Below are 9,231 nucleotides of genomic sequence, written 5' to 3'. Positions count from 1 at the left end.
TGTATTTCACTTCTGAAAGTGGCACCATCATCACCCTAATTTCTTTAAGAGGGGATTCACGCTACATTGCACTAAGTGTTTTAGAAAGCATAATTGCCATGCAAATTCCAATCAGCAAGATTTATGATATTTATTTATTTATTTTTAAAGAGGAAATGTTGTTTTCTGTCGAGTTACGCAAGCATTCATGGATTTAGCCGACAGCTGTTTAGCAGCGTATTATTTTCTTGCAGCGAAGGTGAAGAGAAAGTGAGAGAGCGAGAACGAGAAGAAGAAAGACAAATCTTTTCCAAGGCATAAATGCATGACGGAGGACACGTATTGTGTTTACTTGTGAGAAAATTAGGGGAGGCAGGTGAAAAATATGTGTCTGTACTTGTTCAGATTCAAGGCCTGCAAATTTGCACCCTATTTCAATTTGCCTGCGTGAGGCAGCAAGTGCAAATAGCTTATTGAGGGTGAGATTAAAGCAGAAACGGAGGAGAGGGGCATAAATCTGACAGGGCTGACTTGTACCGTCATGTAAGCGTAATGACTATCACACTGAATCAACTGCCGGAGCTCGCGGCAGCTTAACACGGGGAAAATTTGCCTGATGTGTGTGTGCGCGCGAGCGTGCGCTTAACCCTCGGCAGTAATACAGCTGTACCGTGTGACTAAATTTTATAGTTCATGAAGCATATTAGCGGCGGGCTGTATCCGCGCCCCATTCAAAAGGTGATTTCAATTTCAGATGCTCATTTTTCATGAAGATAAATACACCACGTGTCGCAATTCGCCTGAAGTAAATATTGCATCAATAGAAGGGTATTGTGATGGCGGGATGGAGGCGGAGATGCAAGTCTGACGTCTTTTTTTTGTCTTTTTTTCATTTGTATGGTAAGTGGCAGGACTCGTGGCCTATCGGGGAACAAATTGAATGTTTAATCTGTGAGCATGCAGATGGGACCTGTCGCTGTAGTCTGAGACCTTTCTCTGGGTAAATTGAGAGTTCTCCTGCTCTCACAAGAAAAGCTGATGTTGGGTCTGTTGGGGCCGTCGTCGAAGCTGGGTGAAATCAATGAGAGCTGTGACGTTCCGCGAAGAAAGTGGCCAATTTGAACACATTTCCAGATAACCGCCCAAGCCGGTGTGTGCTAAGTGCATGCTAGCGCATTCAGATAGACTCACTCACTGGAACGGTCCAATTGTTAAATGAAAAGTTGAGGAGAGACTTCGACAGTCCCCCAGGCGTCGCTTCAGTGGCGTGTCCCTTGTAGCATTATTGCATTTCATAGCAGAGCTCTTGTTTATCAAACGTGGGTTTTATTTGCGTGATGCAGCCGTGTCAGCAGCGGAGGGAAGGTAGATAGTCTACGAGTCTGCGCTTTGGTTCGTACACTAGACGTGTTCCCTGAGGTCATTAAAAGTGTGAATATCTGCATTACTCCGTGGTGTTTTGCTGAAACTGTTGTTTCTCAGAGGGCGAGTTCGCTAATATCCGCCTGGGACAGATACTGGAAGCATTACATCAACAAATCCACACCATAAACACAGTGAAAAATTGCCCAATAATTGGATTTTTTTTCTTGTTCTTTTAAAGTTAATAAGTGAAAAGATATTCAATTGTGAAGCCCAATTGCAAGCTTGTTAGGGTTTCTTTTATTTATGTTCCGTTTGTTTCTCCCAGTGGTGATTTTGACACTTTCCTTGAGTGTTTCTTCCTTTCATCCCTTCATCTAGGCTGGGGTTGGGAATCGCATGCCAAAAGAGGGAATGTTAATTTTGCCAAAGGTTCTGTTGCATATTAATTTAAGTCGCGAGTGCTGCCGGTAGATGACACCGACAGCATTTTGATTAAGAATTTTATACATGAAGAAATTTTCATTATCGCTTCTCCTTGGTGATTTCGACGGGACGGTTTGGGATCGTGACCCGGCGCCGTGAAAGCGGGTTCCAGGATAAACGGCTCTGTATTGAATCCCACCCTGTGCTGGATCACACTTACAGCGGCAATTAATGGGGCCTTTTCCTCTAGGGAGGGCTCGGTCTTCCCAGGCCTGAGCGCCGCTATTGTACATAGGTAACAAGATTTAGCTTTTTTTTCTCCTCCTTCGCCGGCTCCTCTGATAGATGTGAGGGAGTCGTTCTGTGTGATTAGGGTTCCTGATTGACTTCAGATAATCAGGCCAGCAGGGAGTAATGTCTGCAAATAGATCTTAAAATGAGAAGAGAAAGGCAAGGTTTAAATCAACCGTGCCCTTTGACCTCAACATTTACGTGGGGTGTTTATTATAACCATTATTAAGCTAGTTCATCAGAGCATTTTGATCTCATTAGAAACTCATAACAGTAGTTTTATATTTAAGAGTCTGGAATAGTGAGAATAGCAGAATGACAGGAATATATAATATTTATTACAACATAGTAATATTTACACACACCTCATCATTATGCGGACATTCCATTGGCGTAATGGTTTTTATAATGTACAAACTGTATATTTTCTTCCCCTACACTAACCCTACCCCTAAACCTACCCATCACATACAACTTTATGAATTTTACATTTTTAATAAAACATTGTTTTGTATGTTTTTTAAGCCATTTTAATTATGAGAACATAAACCACATTTACGTTGTAATACTAGTGTAATAGCTGTGTCATTACACAAATTTGTGTCCCCATAAATAATATAAACAAACACACACATAAATAAATTCCACATAAATATATGCACATACTTTTTATATAACCATGTAATGATCTGTATTTTGATAATCGAGTGACTAAATATTTTACGAATGAGATTTACTTCATTTAATAATTTTCTCTATTTACAGTTTGATGCATGCAAATCAAAACCTAAAATCATTCATAAAAAGTTATAAATATTACATCAAAAGTAAAACCTCTTGAGCTAAAAACAAAAGACTCATATACTGTATTCATAAAGTATTATTATTTTGAGCATTCAAAGTCACCGTGACCGCATGTTATAACACTGCATGCGGAGTACACTACAGTAAATAATATAAATGGCATATAAATCGCATGACACATTTTCACTATTGCACCGCCCTGTTTGTAATCATATTTCCATTTATCATTCAGAAATGATGTGATCTGTTTGTGTGTCCTCTCTTGTTGAGCTAAAAGCCCCCTAGTGGCACGCGGCGGTTTAGAAACCACCTCTCCCTGTGGCTTGTCATGCTAATGCAGCTGAAAGAGCTATGAGATCCTTTAATAACCCTCCACCTCATCGCCCCCAAACCTCAGCGAGCGTGTGGCGGCCCCTGAAGGAGCCGCATCTCCATGTATGCTGACACATTTGTGTACCTGCGACAGAAAAGACAGAGGCCAATGCTGTCGGCTCTTGCCTCAACCACTGCTCTACAAAATCAACCTGACAACTCGCTGTTTTCTCCATGGAGAGAAGCGTTTTCCCCCCACCCGTCTTGTTGTTTTTTTTCTGTTGTAAAGGATGCTTGCATGTCAGTCCTGTAAGCGAGAGCATCCTTATTATTTGCCTATAACCCTGTTTGAAAGCCCATGTGTCCCGCGCAGACAGGCAAAAGCAGCGGTGTCAGTTATCTGGGTAACAGCCATCAGAGGGACAGCAGCTTTGGAATGCATGTCTCCTTCTCCGCTTCCTTTCCTGTCTGTATTTCACTCCACTTCAGACCATTTATCCCGCTGCACTGCGAGCACTTTGTCATTCCCTCTCCCTCCCGTTCACTTTTACTGCGTACGAGTCGGTTCCTGTCATCTCGCCGCTCTGTCGCAGAACTCGTACTTCATCTGTTGCTGCTTAAAGAGCACATAGAGAAGAAAAAAATCTCTTTATTGTCTTGATTATTTCTCCTAGACGGCAGTGAGATTAAATGGAGAGCAAATGGAGACTTTTCTCTAAGTTTCAGAAGATTGTTTCAGACTGTGTTTTCAATTTATGTCATGTATTTTATTAGGAGACACATCTAAGACAAAGCTGATGCTAAAATGATCCATAACTGAGAACTCCATTAAGTTCGGTGAGCAATCTATAAGCAACAGAATTGAATTTGGGTCACCTATAGGAGAGAAAAATCACAAATCTATTTAATATATCAATTGCTTTTCTTAATGAGATCATATGGAGAGGAAATACAGACGATTTTGTTTCCTGAGAAAAACTCAGCAGTGCTCAGGTTCACTTTTATCCACATTCTTCCGTCATTGTTTATTTCTCATGGAGGAGAGGCAAAGTTGATATTTCATGGAGTTCCCAGTTATTTTTCATTTAAGTCTCCTGAGCGATAAAAAAACAATTTTACATTTGTCTCGCCTAAAAAAGCACAAATTAAATCTGTTTAATATATCAATTGGTTCGCCTTGACCGTAATGAGATCAAATGGAGAAGAAATACATATTTGTATCCCAAGGAAAAACGTTAGTTTCAGAAGAGATCTCAGCAATGTTTCAAATTGTACTCAGGTTTGCACTCAAAAAGAATTCAGTATAAACTCAAGCGTTTCACACTATATTCTTTCACAATTTCAGGAGAGACAAAGTTGATACTTGATTATTTATCAAGCTATAAAAGAGCAACATCTGAGCCTTACAAAATTGAGTGTGATTTTAAAAAAAGCACCCATATGTGTTGTCCTCTGTGTGTGTGTCCCATCATCATGAATGTATGTGTGTGTTTGTGAGAGAGTGCTCAGATAAAAAAAAAGCTTTCTCCTGACGTATTTTCCCACCATGCTGAGCTCCTGCTGGAGCGGGCCGCACAGAGCCCTGCTTGTGTCGCGCTGATGTCATAGGCCTGACCTGCCTCTGCTGTACAAAGGCTTTAGGTATCACTGCCTCTGTTCACACAATACCCATTCAAGCAGGTTGCTTTGCTCCTGCAAGCCTAAAGAACAATGTTATTTTTTGTTTCAGCATTATAAAGCTGGACTTTGCAGGAAACTCAACAGACAAAACCTTTATCAGACGATGCTTCGGGTAGGCTGGCAGTATAATCCGCCTCCATTAGCCTTTCAGTGTGTTTCTCTCTCTTTCTCTCTGTCTTTTTTTTTTACCTCTTTACCATCTTTCTCGCTCACTTGCTCTCTTTCTAGTTGGCAAGAGACGAAGAGTACATTCACAGGGGTCAAAAGAAGTTGCTCTGCATTTAAAGCACTGTGGATATTAAAATACATCAGCATGAAAACAACTATATTTGTTTTCTAAACGCACTCTTATTTCGCATTGTTCTTTCAAATTTCGTTCAAAATACGAAGGACTTTACATTTGGGGTGACGTCATAAATCTGCTCTTTTCACAATCCAATCAGGTCCTGATTGATGAAATCAAGTCTCCCTCTTTTTTTCTCACTGAGATTACTAAAATATGTTGCGAAAGACGTTCTGCTTTGATTTTTAATGCTGCTTTAATCATCATGCATTTTGAATTGAAAGAAACGACATTCCCTTTCAGATTGCACATTTACGAGTTTCCCAGTCGGAATCCCTTTTTCCTGGGATCTGTCCACAGGCACGGCCGGCAAAACGGTGACAATGTAAACCTCTAATATATTTGCTTATTAGAATTCTCTGGATTTCAGTCAACAATATGAAAGCACCAAAGGCCTCTGGTCCTGCCATGTACAAACACACTCTCAGTGTGTGTCTGTGTGTGTACGTGTGTGTCTATGATTCATTCCGGTGCAGTTTTAGTCCTTATAAAATATTCATTTTGGTTGTGCAGGGTTCTGTAATTGCCATCTCTCAGACTGAATAATTTATACCACGCGCAGACTGACAAAGCTACGCCATACGGCCGTAGATGAATCAGGAACAAGGATCCGTGCTGCCAGCCGCATTATTGTTTCACAAATATGGCACTCACGTCATTTCTGGACGACACAGCATCTAATCCAGCTTCTCTTCATTTGTCATTTCATTTCACCCGCTCTGTTGTTTTAGCTTTTGCGTTTGCCCTACTGTCTCCTAATGACTGACCCCTGGCTTTCAGCGTACGGTGCATTGGGTAGCACTAATGCACCTTTACCTTTATCCTTGCTGGTCTGTCGTTGTCTTTTTCACGCATGGTAACCTCACACTCTTGATCACTTTAGAAACATATATTATACATCAGGAATAAAATGATGCGTGTTGTTCGGAACAAACCCTCTATTCGCTCTTCTCTTTTGAGGTTTATATTGCTCAAAAGTTGCTCTTTTATAGCTGGGGAAAAAATACCCCATTAATCTCACATAAGTAGAGTTTCAGTAGGGATCTCAACGATGTCTCAAACTGTGATTTACAGATTGACAAATCAATGTATTTTCATTTCTTCCAGAATTTTTAGTAGAAACAAAGTTGATTTATCATTGAAACTCCATTAAGTTGCCCGAGTAATGAAAGAGCAGCCAGTGAACAATACAGTTTTCCTATAGCTTGGTCATTTAATAAATATGAGCACAACATTAGTAATCTCACTGTTGAGTTTATGAAGAGATCTCAAACTGAGCTCAGATTTCCCAAACAACAAATTGTATTTATCCTATAGCAGAAACAAATTGATACTTAAATTAAACTCTATTAAGTACCCTGAGCAACGAAAGAGCAATCAATGATCAATAAAAGTTTCCTATAGGTTGGTAATATAGTAAATATGAGCACATTATAAGTGTTGAGATTCAAAACTATAGAGGAGACATTTATGAGATTATTGGGGTCTTTTAAGCAGGAGATATACATTTCATAGATCTTAATTCGCTCCATTCAATCAGTGGAGATATTAAAGCCATGAAGTCCCTCCAAACTTTTACATTATTTTGGTATCTGGTCAGTTTTTCAGGCTCTAAAAAGCGAAGCTTCTGCAAAGTGACCTGCACATCCTCTGCTCATGTCCATTATGGAAATCTATTAGCGCGGATCGCCCGCCGCCTGTCTGGGGGCCCGTAACATCACCTCTGCTCTCTCAGCGTCTCTGACTGAGCTACGGCGAGCTGATGGATGACTTGAAAACGCTCTGATGTAACGGCCTGTCCTCTCTCGCTCTGTGTGTGTGGTTGTTGACATGCAGGAATAATGACGTGGACGAAGGGTCCACATGTGCCCGTGTCATTAGGCTGCATTACCTGTGTTAAAACCAATAACTGCCACTCAGAACTGGATACACATTAATCATTTATAATGTTTTAATACGTTTTTAATCAGCATCACTGAGACCACAGCCTTCAGACATCAGGCAAGCCGTGTACGTGTGTGTGTGCGCGCGTATGTGTGTGTTCCTTCATGGCCTGATTTGAAATGTGCTTTTTTCACTCTCTCCTTCCTGTTTTTAATTAATAATTAAAATCGGCAAAGATGACAGTTCCTAATTAGGGCTGTCTTGAAAGTGTGGGAATGTATGAATTTTAGATGGGGAAGGAGAGAGAGAGAGAGAGAGAGAGAGAGAGAGAGAGAGAGAGAGAGAGAGAGAGAGAGAGAGAGAGAGAGAGAGAGAGAGAGAGAGAGAGAGAGAGAGAGAGAGAGAGAGAGAGAGAGAGAGAGAGAGAGAGAGAGAGAGAGAGAGAGAGAGAGAGAGAGAGAGAGAGAGAGAGAGAGAGAGAGAGAGAGGGTAATGAACACACAAGGAGATGTCTGGAGTAGAATATAGACACAACAAACAAAGAGACAAACAAAATAGTGATCACATATCCATCAGCAAGTGAGGATTAGGTCAGGTAAAGACAACAGCATCCTTGGCCGTGTGTGGCCAGTCTTTCATCCAATCAGAAGCAGGATTGAAACCCACCACCGATGCCACCCGCCCCCCACTCCCCACTCCTTTTCCGCCCCTCACCTCCTCCCGGGGAAATTTGAGCCCGCATTCCCAACATCAAAGAGCTGAGCGTGGGGATGGAAAGAGCAAGAGAGGTAAAACATGCATAGCCTATACCCCTTTTCCACAGAAACAGTGCTGGTTCTCGGGCCAGGGGATTTGCAGAGCTGTTTCAGAACCGGCCTACAATGCCATTGACTCAAGTGCAGAACAATGACGTAATTTACTATTTCACTACATAACTGAATGGCAATTTTTGGTTTATGTGTCTTATGAGTTTTAGAACATGTTTTATATTTATTTTAAGAATTTGATTCACTGCCTTTAACACAAGCAGCTTTTCTTTTTTATATATATTTTAATATTTATTGAATACAATTCATAGAAATCATTTAATATATGTAATATTTGAAAATGTAATTTATTATTAATAATAATAAATGATATAAATATACATATATAAATATATAAATAATATAAGTTATTATTATTAATAATAATAATGATAATATATTTATATTATAATATATAATAATAATAACATCAATAATATAAAGTATTAATAATAATAACAATAATAATGACAACAACAATAATAATAATAATATTTTTATTCAAATTTATTATTTAATTAATAATTAAAAATGTTTATCTAAAAACAGCTGGAGGGACGTTTTGTTTATTTTAATGTGAAAAATCTAGTTTTGCATTTGTCTAAATTTTTATTTTTTATGAATAAAATTCAAATAGCAATCATTTCATATGTGATGTTTGTCAATTAGATTTTTACTAATAACAATTATATTCCAATAGTATTACATTATGATTAAATTAATTATTAAATTAAAAAAATATATCTACAGCTAAAAAATGCTGTCTAGCTTTGTTTTCTGTTCTTGTCTTTTCACAACTTATTTGACGTGTTTATTATCTTGAATAACACCCTGTCGTGGAAAAGAGGCCCGGTTTGCAACAGGGAACCTCCACAAGATCCTTCAGTACACCTGAACCAGATAAAAAGTGGTAGAAGGGGGAAAGAGAGGGAATGGTAAAGGATTGTGGATGGAGGAGGGCGACAGAGAGAGATAGTGTGTTTAATGAGGCCTCAGTCTAAGACAAAATGCTGTGATTGACAGAAGCAGTGATCTGTTGGGGAAATAATGTCAGAGGCATGTTACACATTAGGAAAAAAACTATGGAGGAGAGGACGAATAGAGAGAGTGTAATAGAAAGTAGGAGAGAATGTGCACACCAGTCTGGGTCTGGTACAGCAGTCTGCCTGAGGGAGAAACACACACACACACACACACACACACACACACACACACACACACACACACACACACACACACACACACACACACACACACACACACACACACACACACAGACACACACACACTTATCTGGAATAAATATGTTTAGCCAGATGCTCAGATTTGTTCAAACATACAACA

General features: G+C 39.6%; 1 protein-coding gene across 20 annotated transcripts in view; it reads left to right on the top strand.

Annotated features, from left to right (window-relative positions):
* Positions 1-9,231, top strand: part of ebf3a (EBF transcription factor 3a) — a 96,433-nt gene that overhangs the window by 44,801 nt on the left and 42,401 nt on the right. The window lies entirely within an intron of this gene.

The sequence above is a fragment of the Siphateles boraxobius genome, unplaced genomic scaffold (assembly GCF_051911475.1).
Source record: "Siphateles boraxobius isolate OS27281-9 unplaced genomic scaffold, OSU_SipBor_1 46, whole genome shotgun sequence".
Taxonomy (NCBI): domain Eukaryota; kingdom Metazoa; phylum Chordata; class Actinopteri; order Cypriniformes; family Leuciscidae; genus Siphateles; species Siphateles boraxobius.
Note: the sequence above shows the minus strand (reverse complement) of the source record. Positions and strands in the feature narration are given on the sequence as shown.